General features: G+C 42.1%; 1 protein-coding gene and 1 pseudogene across 3 annotated transcripts in view; both read right to left on the bottom strand.

Annotated features, from left to right (window-relative positions):
* Nucleotides 1–21,167, bottom strand: part of AGBL1 (AGBL carboxypeptidase 1) — a 909,156-nt gene that overhangs the window by 460,132 nt on the left and 427,857 nt on the right. The gene's annotated exons all lie outside the window — the stretch shown is intronic.
* On the bottom strand, nucleotides 18,353–20,818 carry LOC122706857 (annotated as a pseudogene).

Raw genomic sequence — 21,167 nt, 5'->3', positions numbered from 1 at the left:
ATGTGATTTATAGTTTACACAAGGCTTTTACTCACATTAGTTGAGCTTATGACCAGTATAGATATACTCCTCTTCTTCACTGACCACATCCAATCAACTTCTCTCCCCCTAATGATTATATTTATGACTTCTGGAAACAACCCTCCTTCTCTCTGACTCTTGTCACAGATCTGCTATATCCCTTTCATTGGAAGCTGAAAACATTATCATATAGCTTTAAAACTTGCCATCCTTGAGGAAGGACCCCCACATTTTAGCCATAGTGTTTAATCAGATGTGCACCATTGTGTTACTCCCTGCCTGGAAACATCACTGGCTCCCCAGAGCTCTTTCAATTAAGTTGGGACTTCTTGGCGAATCTTACAAGGCCCTTCATGTCCTGGTTCCTAAATGTACCTCCAACCACATACCCTGCCACATACTACTGAAAGAAGAGGGAAGGGGGCAGTGCACAACCTTTAAAGAATGAAATAGCCAAAGGACACAGCAAAAACTGATTGGGGCCAAATGGATCCAAAATGGTAGAAAATTTGACTTCCACTGGGATTTGAATCTCATTATACACTCATTATAATACATTAGCATGCTAAATGGCACACTCTCCAGCACAATGACAGTTCTGAGGCCAACCATAAAAGGCCAAAAAGTGGGCAGTGGCCCACTTCTTGGAAATCTCTGCCCCTTTCCCCAAATAATTGGAATGACCTTCCTATTTATTAACCTATAAAATTACCAAGCCCATCAAAACTAACCATGCCACATTTTGAGAGATCTCACCTTCTGAGATGGCACACATTATCTGTGGAGTATATTTCTCTCTACATAAATCTACTACTTACCCATCACTTTGTCTCTAAATTGTTCCACAACGAAATTCAGAACCTCAAATTTACAGAGAACACTAACATACCTCTTGCAGTTTTCTACATAAACAAGGTGGTGTCATGCTACCCTACTTTCTCTCATGTTAGTGTTGTCACCTAAATAATCTTTCTTTTCTATCTTAGCATGATGACATTCATTCAATCACAGCTCTGTACCATGTCTCAGAGGATGTTTTCCTGGACACTCGGACAGAGCACAATATCCCTACAGAACCCAGACTATATCTCATATGATTCATACCAAATTATATTAAAACCATCTTTATATATGTCTGAATCTCCAATACACTTTACACTGGTAAGGAGACATGATTACATTGATGCATGAAAGTTGTCGCTGAGCTCTGAAAGACGCCGGAATTCTTGGCCTACAGAGCAGAGGAATGCAATCTGGGGCCAGTGACGAGGCTCGATCGCTCAGAGCTTTTCTGCAATAAAGTTTTATTAAAATATAAAATATAGAGAAATCTTCTGATATAGACATCAGAATGGGGCAGAAAAAGTACCCCCCTACTAGTCTTTAGCTGGATATTATATAGCTACCAGCAGGCTGTTAATTAAATGTAATGTCTCAAACCTGAGAGACTGACACAGGCCCCTCACCCACAACATGCATTTTGAGATAACATTGACCCAAGGTGAGTCATCCCAGGCCATAAAATGATTGACATGAATCTTGATGAAAGGTAGGTTTCCAAGTAAATATACAGTTTCATTAACATAGATTCAGTTCAGTTCAACCTCTCAGTCATGTCTGATTCTGCGACCCCATGGACGGCATCACGCCAGGTCACTCTGTCCATCACCAACTTCTGGAATTTACTCTGGGAGTAAACTCATGTCCATTGAGTCAGTGATGCCATGTTGTCCCCTTCTCCTCCTGCCTTCAAGCTTTCCCATCATCAGGGTCTTTCAAATGAGTCAGTTCTTTGCATCAGGTGGCCAAAGTATTGGAGTTTCAGCTTCAGCATCAGTTGTTCCAATGAATAGTCAGGACTGATTTCCTTTAGGATAGACTGGTTGGATCTCCATACTGTCCAAGGGACTCTCAAGAGTCTTGTCCAACACCACAGTTCAAAAGCATCAATTCTTCGGCACTCAGCTTTCTTTATAGTCCAACTCTCACATCCATACCTGACTACTGGAAAAACCATAGCTTTGACTAGATGGACCTTTGTTGGCCAAGTAATGTCTCTGCTTCTTAACATGCTGTCTAGGTTGGTCATAACTTTTCTTCCAAGGAGCAAGTGTCTTTTAATTTCATGGCTGTAGTCACCATCTGCCGTGATTTTGGAGCTGAAAAAAATAAAGTCTCTCACTGTTTCCACTGTTTCCCCATCTATTTGCCATGAAGTGATGGGACCAAATGCCATGATCTTAGTTTTCTGAATGTTGAGTTTTAAGCCAGCTTTTTCACTCTCCTCTTTCACTTCCATCAAGAGGCTCTTTAGTTCTTCTTAACTTTCTAGCCATAAAGGTGGTGTCATCTGCATATCTGAGGTTATTGATATTTCTCCCAGAAATCTTGATTCCAGCTTGTGCTTCATCCAGCCCAGCATTTTTCATGATGTACTCTACATATAAGTTAAATAAGCAGGGTGACAATATACACAGCCTTGACGTACTCCTTTCCCTATTTGGAACCAGTCTGTTGTTCCATGTCCAGTTTAACTCTTGCTTCCTGACCTGCATACACATTTTTCAAGAGGCAGGTCAGGTGGTCTGCTATTCCTATCTCTTTCAGAATTTTCCAGTTTGTTCTGATCCACACAGTCAAAGTCTTTGACAGTCAATAAAGCAGAAGTAGATGTTTTACTGGAACTCTCTTGCTTTTTTGATGATCCAGCAGATGTTGGCAATATGATCTCTGGTTCCTCTGCCTTTTCTAAATCCAGCTTAAACATCTGAAAGTTCATGGTTCATGTACTGTTGAAGCCTGGCTTAGAAAATTTTGAGCATTACTTTACTAGCATGTGAGATGAGTACAATTGTGTGGTAGTTTGAGCATTCTTTAGCAGTGCCTTTCTTAGGAATTGGAATGAAAACTGACCTTTTTCAGGCCTGTGGCCACTGCTAAGTTTTCCAAATTTGCTGGCATATTGAGTGCAGCACTTTCACCGCATCATCTTTTAAGATTTGAAATAGCTCAACTGGAATTCTATCACCTCCACTACCTTTGTTCATAATGATGCTAACATAGATGATGTAACATAGATTAGAACAATGTATGAGTAAAACACACTTGTTTGTTGAGCCCTTATAGGTTCTGAGTCTTAAGCAGAACCAATTTGAAGAAAGACAGAGTCTAGGGTAAATACATAGTTCATTGTCATAGCTTAAGAAAAATATTTCCATAAGAAAAACACATTGGTTAGCTCAAGGTTTGAGAAAAATTAAGTTCAGGTGGGACCAGGTGTCATCATGGCAACACAGAATTTTAAAAGAAACCTCTTTCTGAATTTGTATCAAGAAGGGGATAATATCTGACACTTGTAGTTTTTTCCTCCTGCCACTTATGAGAGAGATACAAAAACATCTGACACTTGCAGTCTATTTCATCTGTTTGGAGACCCCTAGCCTTTCTCCCTGTTACCCTTTCATGAATAACTACAGTGCTAGGCAAAGAGCCTAGAAGGAGTATATGCTCAATGAAATGTTGTCACATTGAATAGAACAGAATTAAATTCAGTGAGAGCTTCCAAGGTGACTCAGTGGTAAAGCATTTTCCTGCCAGGAGCTGCAGGTTGAATCCCTGGTCGGAAAGATATCCTGGAGAAGGAAATGCTAACCCATATCAGTATTCTTGCCTGGGAAAATCCCATGGACAGAGGAGCATGGTGGGCTGCAGTCCATGGGGTCACAAAGAGCCAGACATGTCTGAGTGACTGAGCAAGCGTGCTCAAATTCAGTGAGGAGCACAATACTGTGAGCACGCTGATGTCATACAAGAGGAAACTGAGGCTCAGAGAAGTTATGGAGCAAATCAGCCACAGCCTTAGAGTTTGTCATTGATGAAGCTGTGCTTAGAACCCAGGTCCTTTCATCCCAAAGTCTGTGCAATTTTAATATAGCAGATGCCTCTGAGAAAGGATATTTCAGTATTCTCTCTATTTGCAAGATTTCACTCTGATCTGAAAGTCACTTAATCGCTTTGCAATCAGTTTCTTTATCTGTAACTCAGTGATTAACTCAGTGATTTAAAAAAAATAAAAAAACAGTAAAGCTAAATGAAGCTGCCAGGATAAAGAGGTAAATTGCAAATTCTAGAACAAGCTGGACTTGTTCTAGAATATTAGTGTTGTCATGCAGATAAATAAAAAGCAGCTGCCTTTAGAAAAATCCATCGAGATTTATCAAAGTCAAAAAAATTGTCCACATGCAAAAGTTTCCCCACAGCTAGCCACATAGCTCATGACTTCTCAGCCCTATAAGTGGCAAAATCTTTCATAGAATGCCAAAAAAGAAAAAAGGGAGAGAGAAAGAAAAGTGAAACCCTTTGGTGTAACTGAGCAGAGGGTTACAAATGGACTCATCAGAGGAAAATTGCTAAAATGCCTACAGGTATGAGAGGTCCCATATGTTCAGTCTACTGAGGAATCCACTGAGAAAAAAAAAAAAAAATTCTCAAGAGTGAAGGAAGCTTGCACCCACTCCACAGGCTATGCAAGGGGAAGAGAGGCACCCATACCTAATTAGGTTACTTTTAGCAGGCATCTGGAGTGACTGCTCAAGGGTAAAGATAACAGAAAGTGTGAGATAAGAAGGGGACTGGGATGGCTCACTGGGAAGTCATAGCTGCCTTGTGGAACAGTGGAGGTGCCTTGACACTGAGCTTTTTGAGATATCACAACAGACTTGAGTGAAAAAAACTGTATATCCCAGAGTGTCTTTGCCCATGAATTGACTGAAAAGGCTGATTTCTTGCTGTTCATTCTTTACTTTCTCATGCTTACATCCTCATCTTTCTTTTTAAGTGTATTATTAGATCATAGGTCAGAAATATCACTCACCAGTCCAGAGGGGTTCCAAAGGTGGATAGAATTCTCCCTATCTTCTTTGACATCCTTCAAAGTGACTCATACATCCTGCTATTATGAAAATCTAGACCAGCAGTCAATAAGATTTTTCTGCCAGGTCTCTGAGAGTAAGTAGTATAGACCTAGAGAGCCCGAACATCTCTCACACTCTCCACCTCTGTCTGGTGGAGAAAGCTGTCGAAGACATGAGGTAATGAGTGAACATGGCTGCTCTTCTAATAAAACTTTATTTACAAAAGTGGGCCACGGGCCAGATTTGGCTAACAAGGTTGTCGTTTGCTGACCTCTGACCTAGACGCCCCCTCCCAAGGCCAGCAAGGGCTTCCCTGGTGGCTCAGAGGTTAAAGTGTCTGCCTGCAATGCGGGAGACCTGGGTTCGATCCCTGGGTTGGGAAGATCCCCTGGAGAAGGAAATGGCAACCCACTCCAGTATTCTTGCCTGGAGAATCCCATGGACAGAGGAGCCTGGTGGGCTACAGTCCATAAAGTTGCAAAGAGTCGGACACGACTGAGCGACTTAACCTAAGGCCAGCAAAGAGGTATGCTATCCAGTCTTGTATGCCATGGCTTCTTCTGGTTAAATTCTTAGTTTAAAATAGGTTGTGTATTTGTAGGCTTTCTGGCTGATTCACAAAAGTGCAGAAAAAGGTGACAACTTGCTAATAGTCACATCAAGGAAATGAAATATCTGGAAACACTTTCAAAAATCTTATAAATGTATAAATGTAGGGCATTAGCATAAATGTATTCAGCCAGATTTGACTGGAGTTCATTCATTCACTGTTCAATCCACAAACATTCTTTCTACATGTATTTCAAAGACCAGGTACTGTGCAAGACCCCAAAGATAAAAAGGAAAATAGAATATTTCTTCTTTTTTGTTGCTCTAGTACCATACATGGCTTTCCAGGTGGCTCAGTGGTAAAGAATCCACCTGCCAATGATGAAGATTCAGGAGATGCAGGTTCAATCCCTGGGTCAGGAAGATCCCTGGAGAAGGAAATGGCAACCCACTCCAGTATTCTTCTTGCCTGGAAAATTCCATGAACAGAGGAGCCTGATGGGCTACAGTCGATGGGGTCACAAAGAGTCAGACACGACTGGGCACATAGGCATTGATTGGCTGTAGAAAACGTACATAAGCCAGGACAATATAGTGCCATGGGCCCAAGAACACAGCCAGATAATGTTCTAAAGTAGCTCAGATTGACTTTGCTTTATTGACCTCTTTGTCACATAGCCTCTCTGCACTGCCCTTCAGCCTTTCTTCTATTAAGACTGCTTAGTCCAGGACTTCGCTGGTGGCCCAGTGGCTAAGACTGCATGCTCCCAATGCGGGGGGCTCAGGTTTGATCCCTGGCCAGGGAACTAGATCCCCCATGCTGCAACTGAGAGTTTTCATGCCACAACTAAAGATCTGAGTGCCACAACTAAGACCTGGAGAGCCAAATAAATAAATATTAAAAAAAAAAAAAAAGACCAGTTAGTCCAACAGGTTGGAGATCAGTACTCCAGGGAAGGAGAAAACAAAGAAATCACTCAGTTTTCTTAAATCCACAGGAAAATAACCATCTTGACATAAATTTCAAGCAGAAGAAAACTATGAAAGTTTCGTTACTTTTTCCTCCAATCAAGGTAATAAAATGCCAGAAAGACAATTATGCATTGAAAAAATAACTAATGATCCAGCCTTTAATGAAGAACAGAAAATGGAATATCTAAACGAAAGAGAAGAATTCAGTAAAACTGGAATTCCTACCAAGAAAAGTCTACAGTAGCTTCCCACAAAAAGTGAAACTGTTAGTCAGTCAGTCATGTCCAACTCTTTGTGACCCTATGGACTATAGCTCACCGGACCCCTCTGCCCATAGAATTCTCTATCATATAGAAAATTCTCCAGGCAAGAATACTGGAGTGGGTTGCAGCTTCTTTCTCCAGAGGATCTTCCTGACCCAGGGATTAAACCTGGGTCTCCTGCATTGCAAGCAAATTCTTTACCGTCTGAGCTACCAGGGAAGCTTCCCACAAGTACATAAGTAAATATTCAAAGAATGCTCAGGAACACTAATGCTCACAGAAATCACAATCACCTGAAATAATGGACTGAAGAGAGTGGGTTTGATTTATCCTTATTTATGGAAATAATTTTAATCTGAAAAAAATATTTTTTAAACTTCAAAAAAAAGAACAAATGTTTGGAAAATTAACTTTAGATGAAACCATGAATACTTGGCATAAGGGAAATGGTTGTCTTCTTGATGCTTGGAGAGAAGCTCAAGAAAGATGAATGTCCCCCCATCATTGGAACAGGCCTTATGGAGAAGAGTGATGAGTTATAGCAATTGTTTGAAGAAAGGAGGGCATGTATCTGGAGGGCAGAGGGAAGGGGGGAAAAGGAAGGAAAGGAGACAGGCATGAAGGAGATGCCATAGAAAGTCAAAGAAAAGAAACAAGAGGCTGTACTCTGAACCCTTCATATACTTTTTGTTGCAGGTAGCGATGGACTGGGGGGGCTACATTTGTGACCCCCATAGATCTCATCATAGGTGTGCATCTAAGTCTTATTTTCCAGCATCAGCTTATCATCATTTCCCCCTCAAATTTCAACTGATGCATCACCCTGGCTCCATCCTTGACTGGATTTACAAGCCTGGAGCCGGGTTACTTCCTCAATAAGTAGTGAACATTGTCTGAAACCGGAACTAGACTTCACATTTTGGCTGCAATCTTGGGGGTGGGGAAATGGAAGTGCTTTTCTGCTGGGGTGGAGTGCATGATTGCTGAATGACAGCACAGAATATATATCTCCTGGTGACTTCCCAGCTGCAGACTGCTGGGTGCAATTAGAAGCCTATATGTCTAGTCATTTTATCATTTTTATACATTTAGGAGCTCAAGTGTTTGCTCTAGCAGGCTGCAGCTGGCTTGCTGTCAACTCCCAGCTGTTGTTTAGCTGAAACCCCACAGCTAAAATTGTGGGCCAATATGACCGGAAACCAAATTGGGACCTGAATAAAAATATTCAGGGTTAGTGAATGATGTTCAGTGTTTATTTGCTTCAACCAGGTGAAACCCACTCATTTAGGAGAAAGAAGAGGAGGGGAATTTGAAACCCATCCAGACACTTTTGAGAAGCCTTTACATGAACCAGACTTGCCCGCAAACCAGTGTTCTCTCAATGATGAGTCAAGTTCAATGCATGCCATCCCATTAGGTACTTCTCTGGTTTTTCTCACTTTCCTGGGATTTAAATCCAAATAAATAAGTTTGGATGCTTAGAGAGAGAATGCATTTAATGTATGGTGTTTGGGTAGTGTTGGACTCATCCCCAGTGAGTCTTTGTACAACTGCAGGAAAAATCCTACCTTAGGGTCCTTTACAGATGAGAGGGAGGGGCTACCTGAATGCATTAGCCTTGTGACTCTGGGCTTCCTTGCCAATTCAGCCTTCATCTCCTTTTATATTGAAGCCACTTCCCTTCAAATGGAAACAAAGGGCCTTTGCTTTTCAAATGTTTAGCTGATGTCATTACCACAGGCATCCGGGTTTCTAAGAGGTCTTTAAGGGACCCATGTTCTTCTTCTATCCAGTTTAGTAATACACAGTGTCCCTGGTGAGTCCATAATGTCATATCATTTATTAATTATTATTTCCGTCATCATTTTGTTCCCTGGCAATGGTGTCAAGCGCACTGCCAGAATCAGAAAACTGGGACTTCACTTTAGCTGTCCCAAGGCTGAGGAGCAGCTGGCTTTAGAGGAGAGGAGCTCCTTTTGCAAGCAAAGGGCTACCAAAGGAAGAAAGGATATTTCAGGTGGAGTAAATGTGTTTCTGGATAAATGTTGCACCTTGCTGCCATTTCCTTGCGATCTGACTTTTTTACCTTTTCATATCTGATTATAGAATACTCTCTGGGGACAGTTCTGAAAGGTCAGGGAGGATGACAGATCAGAGCAAGAAAGAGCAGGCGGTTGGTTGCAAGGGCTAGTGGAGTGGCTAAAACCACAGAGCATTGGATATCTACAAATCCCAGCTGGTTCCATGAAAGGATGTACAGGAATACTTGAGTCCTATGAGTTGAAGTGAAGATAAACTTCTAGCAGTCTATGTGGAGAGAAAATATGGAAATTTACAAAGGTCAGCTTTCTAGACTTGAACTGGGAACTCAGCCACCCAGTAAACATGTTGTCAAAGCTCACTAGCATTATGTGTAGTATTCGAGCTCAAAAAAATTATGCAGACAGGAATAGGGTCAATAGAGACAGGCAGAGCTAAGATCCAAGTATCCACAAGCCTCACGATGGAAGGAAGGAGAAAGAATGTTTGTGTCCCAAATGACACATGGAGATTAATTGTACTGAACAATATCTCACTTATAGGAATGAGAATGAGAGAAAATTATAATAAAGATTTTCCAAATAATATTAAAAATGTATTTTCATAGCTATTCTCAAGTTATTTATCCATAACAGTGATGCAGGTGTTCTATACAAACACCCGTGAACAGCTCTGGTCCAAAGGTCTGAACTTTAGAATCGCACCCAAAGCTCACCACTTACTTATCACCTTCATTCATGAAGCAAAGTGTTGTTGTGAGCCCACTCTGGGAAACAGACTGTGCCAGATGCCTGGATAACAAAGTTGAATGAGAAAGTGTTCAGGTCCAGGGGTCTCATCACCCTGCCAGGGAGGCAAGCATACACATGACTGTAATGAAAGGTGACAGCAATTCTGATGATGTGATTAACAGAACACAAGTAGGGAATAAGGATTATTATCTAAATAGGGGGTTGAAGAAGTAGAATGGGTCAAGAAAGATGTTAGAAGAGGCGTAATGAATATCCTGGGCCTAGAAGAATATAGGAATAGAAGGGATATAATGAAGAGAAAGCAAACTGGTCGAAGAAAGAGTATAAACAAAGAAGTATGTGTGTGAGCTCAGTCATGTCAGGATCCTCTGTCTACTGGATTTCCCAGGCAAGAATACTGGGGTGGGTTGCCATTTCCCACTGTAGAGGATCTCCCCACCCAGGGATGGAACCCAAGTCTATTAAGTCTCTTGCATTGGTAGGCAGAATTTTTTATCACTGCACCACCTGGGAAGCCCAAGCAAAGAAGACAGACATCCGAATCCACAGTGTAGATCAGGAGTGGCAAATAATAATAGATGTCCTTATGCAGGATTTATAATATGCACTACATTATATGAAGAACTCTGCATATTTTATCTTTATTTAACATTTGGCATAAAACTGGCAGGCAACCACTGAGAATTGATACTTTTGAATTGTGGTGCTGGAGAAGACTCTTGAGAATCCCTTGGACAGCAAGGAGATCAAACCAATCAATCATAAAGGAAATCAACCCTGAATATTTATTGGAAGGACAGGTGCTGAGGCTGAAGCTCCAATGTTTGGCTACCTGATGCTAAGCTGACTCATTGGAAAAGACCCTGATGCTGGCAAAGATTGAGGGCAGGAGGAGAAGGGGACAACAGAGGATGAGTTGGTTGGATGGCATCACCAACTCAATGGACATGAGTTTGAGCAAACTCTGGGAAGTAGTGAAGGACAGGAAAGCCTGGAGTGCTGCAGTCCATGGGTCACAAAGAGTCAGTGAGCAATGGAACAGCAGTTGTATAATTATTTCTAAATTAAAGATGAGGAGGCTAAGGTGTATACAGGTAAGCACTTAATTAGCTCACATACCTGGTAAATAAAAAAGCCTAGATTTGAACCCAGAAAAGTGTGAGGCTGGTGCTCAGCCCCTTAGCTGCTATGCAATTCTGCCTTCTTGAGGGTCTAATATATGGCAGGGAGGAGGAAATGAAGCCAAGGAAATGAAGAGCTTCAGGTGTGATTCCAAAGCTTAGACCTTTTGTTCAGGGCTGCTCAAGAGTGATTCTATAAACCAGGAGTTCCCAACCTCCAAGATCTAATGTCTGATGATCTGAGGTGAAGCCGATGTAATAATAATACATATAAATTGAAAAATAAATGTAATGTGCTTGAATCACCCTGAAACCATCGCCCCTACCCTGGTCCAAGGAAAAACTGTCTACCATGAAACTGGTCCCTGGTACCAAAAAGGTTGGAGTCTGCTACATAGACCACCTGCATCAGAGACACCTGGGGAAGGAGTTACTATGCAGGTCCCAGACCTGTCTCAAACCTCCTGAATCCTGCCTTTGGGAGGAAGCCCAGGAATTTACATTTGAAGAAATACTACTGAGGAATCTGAGGGAAAGTGAGAAACACTGGGCTAGGCCAGCACTTCCCAATCTGAGGATATACAAAACTACCTAGGAACCTTGTTAATTATACAGAGTTCTGGGATTCAGATTCTTTCAATAGGTCTGAGTTGGGCTCATGAATATTTATACTAAACCTAGGGCTTGATGACCATTAAACAAGGGAGTAATGCATTCATATCTTTGCTTTAGGATCAAAGGAAAATAACTTCTGGTAGAAAGACAGAATGGAAAACCAGAACCCAGATGATTAGTAGACTGGTATTAAAATTTAAGCAAGAGATGGTGAAAATTTAAACCAGGCCAGAGTGAAAATGAAGCAAAGGGTATTAAAGAGGTAAAAACACTAAGATCTGATAATTAATTAAAATAAGGGTAGTGGAGAGAAGGAGTTGAAAAATGATACAAAGGTTTCCAACTTAGATTCATGGATACAGGCTAATACCAACAGGAGACGTGAACGTATTGTGTAGTGGCCACGTGGAACGAGGCATTTTGCAAATGCTATCTTGTGTTTGTTCTTGTTGTTTTTTAGTCACTCAGTCCTGTCTGACTCTTTGTGACCCCATGGACTGTGGCCCGCCAGGCTCTTCTGTCTATTGGATTTCCCAGGCAAGAATATTGGAGTCAGTTGCCATTTCCTTCTCCAGAGGATCTTCTTTACCCAGGGATTGAATGCATGTCTCCTGTATTGAATGCAGATTCTTTACTGCTGAGTCAGCAGGGAAGCCCTCAGCTGAGTTAGATGGATTGAGTTTTGTCTCCAAATCCATACTCTCACAGAGAAAGCTGATTAACATTTTAGATATTTTGAGGTAGAGAACTGGGTTGAGGTAGAAAGATAGTTAGGTATATGTATCTGGCGCTTAAGATAAAGCCCCTAGCTGAAGACAGACCTTTGAAGTCAACTTAATAGAAGTCAAGTTCAAATAGATAAGCATCAATCAGGTATCTATGTGCCAGGCACTGTAGAGCTGTGATATAAGTATAGAGATAAGATCTAATCTCTACGGGAGAAAAGTGACATGTCAGGGGTTCTTAACTTGAGCTTCATGGACCCTCCATGTTGGGTAACAGACACCAGAAATTTTTTGTACAAAAATGCTTGTGTATATGTGTTTTTCTTGGGTGATATAATTGATTTCATCAGACCCTCAAAGAAGTCCAAGATCCAAAAGAAATTAAGGACCACTTATTTAAGACCTATCAGTGTAAAAAAAAAAAAATATATATATATATATATATATATATATATATGTTTCTTGTTCATGCACTGTAATAGGTTATTTAAAATGACACATATATTTGTGAACTGCTTGTGTGATTCTGCATGAAAATGAATGTCAAGTATTAAAAAGCAAAATCTGTGAGTTCAGGAAGATGACTGAAATGACACCATATCATCTTGATGGTTACTCAAAGACATACTCTTATACTTTTGTTCACACCTGAAAGTTGTGAACATCTTCACTCAAAATAGCAAATTATAGACCATCTTTGGCAAAGCAGTAGAGAAGAGATGAAACAGAGAACCAAGAACAAAGATAGAGTTAGATAGAAGTGATGGGAAAATAGATGATTCCACAAAAAATGTGATGGAAATTTTACAGAGCAGAATGAAGGACAGAAAAAAAAAATTGTACTTGGATATAAGATTAAAATTTTAAACTTAAAATTTAGCACTTGCACATTAAGAGAGTAAAAATTATATATTTTTTAAGCATCAACTGTTCAAAAACAATAAACAGTAATTGAATACTTCTTATGTGTCAGGCACTATTTTTAGAGAACTGGTGTCTATTACCCAGCATGGAGGGTCCATGAACCTTAAGTTAAGAACTCCTGACTTGTCACTTTTCTCCCGTAGAGATTAGATCTTATCTCTGTACTTGTATCACAGCTCCACAGTGCCTCCCACATAGATACCTGATTGATGCTTGTCTAACAATCCAGGTTACACGGATTTCTCTCTTTCAGCTTTTGTTGCTGTTGTTTTGTTTTGTTTTTTGCCACAACACAAGGCTTGTGGGATCCTAGTCCCCCGACCAGGGATCAAACCAGGACCTTCATGGAGAAAATGCAGAACCCTAACCACTGGACTGCCAGGGAATTCCCATGGATTTTCCCTTTAAATCCTCATAACTATGCTTAAAGATAATAACTTAATTTTTTTTCAATATCCTCAAAGAGAACACTGAAACAACATGTTTAAACATGGTTTAAACAACATGCCCACAGTTACCCAGCTAAGAGGCGATACAACCAGAATTTATGACCCTATTTGCAGAGCAGGAATAGAGAACAGACATAGAGAACGGGCCTGGGGACACAGCAGAGGAAGGAGAGGGTGGGATGAATTGAGAAAGTAGCACTGAAATATATACATTACCATGAATAAAATAGATAGCTAGGAGGAAGTTGCCGTATAACGCAGGGAGCCTGCCTGGTGCTCAGGGATGACATGAGGTGAGATAGAGGGGTAGGAGGGAGGGGATATGTGTATACTCATAGCTGATTCGCATTGTTGTAACCAACACAGCATTGTCAAGCAATTATCCTCCAATTAAAAACTTTTTTTTTTTTTAAATGTACCATAGGACTCCCTTGGAGGTCCAGAGGCTAAGATGGCACTCCCATTGCAGGGGACCCTGGTTCAATCCCTGGCCAGGGAAATAGATCCTGCAAGACGCAACCAAAGGTCCCACATGTCACAATGATCAAAGATGACATGTGCTGCAAATAAGATCTGGCACAGCCAAATAAGTAAATATATATATTAAAAAATCAATGTACCATGAAATGCTAAACTACAGTCTCAGTTTTCTAGAATAAGATTATTTTCTTGTCCTTATCCTGTGCATGCTGTCATCAGGCCCAATCAAGAGTTTGACCAGATCACCAATAGATTAGCCAACACCTCCCTCAGGACACTTTGAATGTTGTACTTGGCACAGTCCGCTTTGCCTGTGACTCTGCACGTGGCCTCACCTATGCTCTGCTCTCTGCCAGGAGCTCTCAGAGATCCCTGAGGTTCAGTTTGTTGCCCAAGAGTTTTTGCAAGCCATAAGCAGGAGGAAACACACACAGGCACACTGGTTCTAAAAGAGGTGTAAGGGTGCAGAGAAGGGAAGGCAGATTAGAACAACCTAGGAAACTTCTCAAACTTTTTCAATTACCTCCAGTGATTCTTATCTGATCTCATGGGAAGCTTTGAAAATGTTCTTGGAGCAATTTTATAGTGTACTTTTGACTGAGTAGCACAGTCATAGAGTCTGTAGGAAATAGACCCCAAAAGAAGGGAGAAAAGTTTAGGAAGTGCTTGACAAGATACAGGATAAATTGATAATAGGCTATTTTTTCAATGTGTCTCCCACTCAGGCAATAGCGTATCAGTATGCCATGGGGAGGCAGCTTTCCCAGAAATGCAGAAGCAAATCAGTTTCCGTCCTAACTTGCCACCCGCCTCCTTAGGAATAAATCTGGACTCAGAGGACACTTAGTCATAGAATGAAAACAGTGCCTTCCAGACTCATGAATGATTCCTTGCATTTTCAATTTGGGGAAATATCATTTCCTAACTTTTGTCTAATCAGAAAGCGGCTATATTAATGTTTATATGTGGAATCTAGAAAGATGGTAATGCTGAACGTACTTGCAGAGCAGTAATGGAGATACCCCCTTCATGGATCACTGCCTTATCGTGGCAAAGGGGCTTGCCTAACTCAGTGGAGCCAGCTTAAAACTAAATATTAAGAAAAACTAAGATCATGGCATCTGACTGCATCGCTTCATGCAAATAGAAGGGGAAAAGGAGGAAGCAATAACAGATTTCCTCTTCTTGGGCTCTAAAATCACTATGGATGGTAACTGCCGCCATGAAATCAGAAGATGATTTGTTCTTGGCAGGAAAGCTATGACATACTTAGTGTGTTAAAAAGCAAAGATATCACTTTGCCAACAAAGGTCCATGTAGTCAAGGCTATGGTCTCCCCAGTAGTCACATATGATTGTGAGAGCTGGACCATACAGAAGGAAGAGCGCTGAAGAATTGATAATTTTGAACTGTGGTGCTAGAGAAGACTCATGAGAGTCCCTTGGTCAGCAAGGAGATCATACCAGTTAATCTTAAAGGAAATCAATCCTGAATACTCAATGGAACGACCAATGCTGAAGCTCCAATACTTTGGCCACCTGATGCAAACAGTCAACTCATTGGAAAAGATCCTGATGCTGGGAAAGACTGAATGCAGAAGAAGAGGGTGACAGAGGTTGAGATGGTTGGATGGCATCACCGATGCAATGGACATGAACTTGGGCAAACTCCGGAAGATGGTGAGGGACAGGGAAGCCTGGCGTGCTGCAGTCCATGGGGTCACAAAGAGTTGGACACGACTTGGCAACTAAACAATAATCTCAATGGAGATGCAGACATAGAAAACAGACTTGTGGACACAGTGGGGCAAGAGGAGAGTGGGACAATTGAGAGAATAGCATGAAAATATATACATTACCAGACGTAAAAGAGATAACCAGTGGGAATTTGCTGTTTTGATGCAAGGAGCTCAAATCCGGTGCTCTGTGACAACCTAGAGAGATGGGATGAGGTAGGAAGGTTCAAGAGGGAGGGGACATACGCATACCTATGGGTGATTCGTGGTGATACACGGTAGAGACTAACATAATATTGTAAAACAATTATCCTCCAACTAAAGATAAATTTTAAAAATGCTAATATAAAAGAAGAATGTGGCACAGGCATCATTGGATACATGTTAACAATGACTTCTGTAGAGATGCACAGATTAAAATGAATCGCTACTCTCCCCCTGTGTGGTTCTTTCCACCTTGGACTCCCTTGAAAGTTACACAGAGGCTCCTTCTGCAGTTCCATCTCCTCTCTCTTCTCACCTTCATGATTTCTGCCAAAGTCTGTACATTCTTGCAATTACAAGTTCTCAATTATACACCCTTGCTACTTGCTGAAGGGGACAGAAAGAGTGCTTCCTCTCCTGGCAGCTGTTCAAGCCAGATGTTACAGTGGCAGGCTGTGATTGGCTGGCAGATAAAGGAGAATGGCTTTCCATGGGTTGGTAAGTAAAAAGAAGTAAACAAACCCATTTCAGCCCTGAATCAGCAGGTCCTCGTTAACCTGATTGGAAATGTCCTTCAGACTTCTACCGGAAAACAAGGAGGACGTTGTCACAAGAATGTTCAGCTGAATGCCTACTGCTACTTCTCTGGCTAAAATAGCAAGAAGCTTCATTTGGAGACATCATCACAGCATTCAAGATGAGCTGGGATTCATTTAAGCTGCATCTGCAGGGGTACGCGATAATTGTAGGGATGCAGAAGTTTGTTTATTTTAACAGCTAAATGTTTGTATCTGGAAAACCAATGAAACTTTGCTGTAATCACTTTGGAAATGCACTGGAACCATTCCATCTGCCCAAATCTTTCCATTGTGCTTCTCGGTCAGTGACAATAGACAGTGATTGAGGCAGAATTAGTCAGCCACCAACTTCTCCCCCTGTGCCTTCTTGGGGCCAGCATGAAACTGAGGAAAGAAATTTTGGCTTGGCTGCTGAAGCTTTGTGGAGTGGTTAAGACCAGATCACTGATGAAAAAAAAAATCTGGTCAAGGTGGACTGGTTAATAGACCTAGAACAAACGTCCTGGGTGGCAAGAGGTGGTCCATATGACACAAGGTACAAAAAATATTCCTTAGATAAAACTCTTTTGCCCTTTTTGCTCTTCTCATATTACAGAGCTAATAAAAATCCATGGAGTTTCTTTGCTCTGCTACCCGATACAAAACACGAAGGGTCCAGCCTGGGTTTTAGTGTAGTTTGCTCCCACTATAAATACCAAGGATCACCAGATGAAATAGCAAGGGGAAGAAGTAGTTCATTCAGAATAGATTATGGATAATATTTTAAAACCTTCTAAGGGATTAAACATTTATTGTGCCCTGGACTGACACCTGCAACCGTACTCATGGGGATAAAACATGGCAGGGATCATCAATCTCCATGACTCTGGGCAGGAGTTGATAATAATAATAATAATTAATAACCATTTGTATTCTCAAGTTCCCCTCAACTGAGATCTCAGAATATTTTACTAACACAAATTCATTAAGCTTCAAACCACACCTGGGCATTCAGGAAGTGCTTGAAGGTTAGTTCTGTTATTATTTTATATTCATATTTCATCTTTCCTCCAAGGAGTTCAAAAAGATTATAAATATATTACCAAAGTAGGTTAACTCATCACAGTTATGGGTCAGGAAGACATCTCTTCTTCCTTGTTAGCATGGCAGTTTCTGTACTATGAAAGGCAGATAAGACTGAAATCAACAGAGAAGACTCTGGGACGTAGCTCTAGCAGCATCCAAACATTACTTTTTCTATTTAATGTTTAATCTCTCTAGAAGTAAACGTGACTTTACATCTTTCATTCCACTTCTCAACTACATTAAATGTCATCCCAGTGTCATGAAGTAAAGTTTTGAAGCAGAAAATACCTATCTGAGATACCCAATGGGAATTTCAGTAGAGTGGGCATTGAACCAGATGGCCACTGAATTTCCATGTACAAGCGGTCCCCAGTTTAACAATAATTTAGCTTATGACATTTTGACTTTATGATGGTATGAAAGCAATATACATTCAGTAGGAAAGGTATTTCAAATTTCAAAATGTGATCTTTTCTTGCAGTATGATGCTCTCCCAAGAGGCTGGTCAGCAGCAATGAGCTACAGCCCCCAGTCAACCAAGTGATCACGAGGGTAAACACCGATACACTTACAACCATGCTGCACCCATACAACCAGTACAGTTGTACAGTATTCAATTAATTACATGAGATATCCAATACTTTTGTAAAATAGTCTTTGTGTTAAGTGATTTTGCCCAAATGTGTGCTAATGTAAGTGTTCTGAGCACTTTGGAGGTTAGGCTATGCTAAGCTATGATGTTCAATAACTCAGGGGTGTTAAGTTCTTTTTTTTTTTTTTTGGCTGCATGAATATCATTCATTTATTAACATTAACATTGTGAACACATAATGGAAAAATGCTCCCCAAAAGAGGAAGGTGAATGTTGACCATCAATAGGACAAAGACAGAGATGTGGAAACAATGTTCACAATTGGGTTGTGGAGCCCATGAGGACAGCACTCATCTATGTGTGTGTATCTGCAGGGCCAGGTGCTGGAGGAGGAGGCTCAGGAATGTCTCCAGCTGCTGCTTTGATCTGTGTGCAATGAGTCCTCCCTTGTTGGCCACTGATCAACTCCAGCAGTGCCTTCATTTCCCATGTGATACACCAACCGTGGCAAGTCAAGCCCCACGTCAGGGTTCCTTTCCAGGCATTCTTTTAAGTCCACCATTCCCCCACCCAAGGCCCCGAGGACGGCATGGGCAGCACATGAGTACCACCTGAACGTGGTATCTTTTGAGAAGATGTAAATATCAACAAGGCCGAGGAACACACAGGCTCTTGGAACCAGCCCCAACTGCCTGGAAGATGCACTTTGCACACACACGTGACAGTGCTCACCCTTCATGGTCTTCTCTTCACTGATACCAATGAGAGCTGTGGAGAAGGAAATGGCACCCACTCCAGTACTCTCACCTGGAGAATCCCACGGACGGAGGAGCCTGGTAGGCTACAGTCCATGGGGTCGCAGAGTCGGACACAACTGAGTGACTTCACTTCACTCACTTCATACTGTATCACTGGAGAAGGAAATGGCAACCCACTCCAATACTCTTGCCTGGAAAATCCCATGGATGGAGGAGCCTGGTAGGCTACATACAGTCCATGAGGTCGCAGAGTCGGACACAACTGAGCGACTTCACTTCACTCACTTCATACTGTATCACTGGAGAAGGAAATGGCAACCCACTCCAATACTCTTGCCTGGAAAATCCCATGGACGGAGGAGCCTGGTAGGCTACAGTCCATGGGGTCGCAAAGAGTCTGACACAACTGAGTGACTTCACTTCACTCACTTCATACTGTATCACTGGAGAAGGAAATGGCAACCCACTCCAGTATTCTTGCCTGGAGAATCCCATGGACGGAAGAGCCTGGTGGGCTACAGTCCATGGGGTCACAGAGTCGGATACAACTGAGCGACTTCACTTCACTCACTTCATACTGTATCACTGGAGAAGGAAATGGCAACCCACTCCAGTATTCTTGCCTGGAAAATCCCACGGACGGAGGAGCCTGGTAGGCTACAGTCCATGAGGTCGCAGAGTTGGACACAACTGAGCGACTTCACTTCACTCACTTCATACTGTATCACTGGAGAAGGAAATGGCAACCCACTCCAATACTCTTGCCTGGAAAATCCCATGGACGGAGGAGCCTGGTAGGCTACAGTCCATGGGGTCGCAAAGAGTCTGACACAACTGAGTGACTTCACTTCACTCACTTCATACTGTATCACTGGAGAAGGAAATGGCAACCCACTCCAGTATTCTTGCCTGGAGAATCCCATGGACGGAGGAGCCTGGTGGGCTACAGTCCATGGGGTCACAGAGTCGGATACAACTGAGCGACTTCACTTCACTCACTTCATACTGTATCACTGGAGAAGGAAATGGCAACCCACTCCAGTATTCTTGCCTGGAAAATCCCACGGACGGAGGAGCCTGGTAGGCTACAGTCCATGGGGTCACAGAGTCGGACACAACTGAGCGACTTCACTTCACTCACTTCATACTGTATCACTGGAAAAGGAAATGGCAACCCCCTCCAGTATTCTTGCCTGGAGAATCCCATGGACAGGGGAGCCTGGCAGGCCATGGTCCATGGGGTTGCAGAGAGTCGGACACGACTGAAGTGACTGAGCAAGCAATGAGAGCTGAGAACAGGAGGGAGCATTCAGAGCTGGGGCTTTGAGTCACTTGGCTCTGCCCTTCACTTTTGTTTCTTGTAGAGATGGGAGGCAGAAGGGAATGGATGTTGGTCCCCATGTAAGAAAGGCCCAGTAGCACTGTGCTTTCTACCTGAGGGAGTTTAGGTCTTGTGATACAAAACGTTGGTTGATGACTCCCATGAGAGGCACCCCTGTCTGTATGTCATAGACACCAGTTAAAACAGTGATACACTGAAGTCCTCTGGGGAAGATTCCTTGGTTGGGTTTAATGCCAGCAGAACCTTTTATATACTGATAAGTTGAATCTATAGGATCCACCTAGATTCCCAAGATGTCCTGCAGAATGTTGATCTCTATTGAATCCAAAGCTGGGTCACTGAAGACTGTCCTGGTGCACAACCTTGGCTAAGACCTCAGATTGTTACCATTAAGAACTGTGCTGAGAAGATCTACTGGTTCTTCCTCTGTTGGACACAGTCTCATGATAATCTTTTCCTCAAAATCATTAGCAAATTCATTGGATTCTTTTCCAAAAAAAATTTTCCCCAAGCCTGGAAACTTGCTCTGCATATTGTTTGATCACTTCCTGTACCAGTATATCAGCCAGGGTTTAGAAATCAACCGCAAATCTTGTTCTTTTCTGCCTCTTTCTTTTCTTCAATCAGCAGCTGAAAGAGGGCTTCCTGTTGCCGGCACACCCGGGCAATGTTGGCAGCTTTCTCAGAAACTCAGAGCAGCTCCCGGAGGATATCTGACATTTCTGAATCTGGATTTTTAGTTGCAGCAGCTGGTGGAACCGGCACCCAGCCTCTGGACTGAAGGAGTTCTGGAGACTTGGATTCCAATACCAACGTGTCGGCAGGGATGGTTTCTCCCAAAGCCTCTCTCCTCGGCTTGCAGATAGCCTTTCCTCTGTGGGCCTCAAGTCCATTTTTGACTAAACAATACTTTCAACTAAGATGGGTTTATCAGGATGTAACCCCACCATAAGATCTGTAGTTTTGATGTGGTTTGACAGGATCTAGAGAAAATAATATGAAAACAGATAATCCACTGGACATTCACTGCATATGATAACCCAAGTTCTCCATCCCCAGGGATGCAGAG

Source organism: Cervus elaphus, chromosome 13 (genome assembly GCF_910594005.1).
Source record: "Cervus elaphus chromosome 13, mCerEla1.1, whole genome shotgun sequence".
In the NCBI taxonomy this organism is placed as follows: Eukaryota; Metazoa; Chordata; class Mammalia; order Artiodactyla; family Cervidae; genus Cervus; species Cervus elaphus.
Note: the sequence above shows the minus strand (reverse complement) of the source record. Positions and strands in the feature narration are given on the sequence as shown.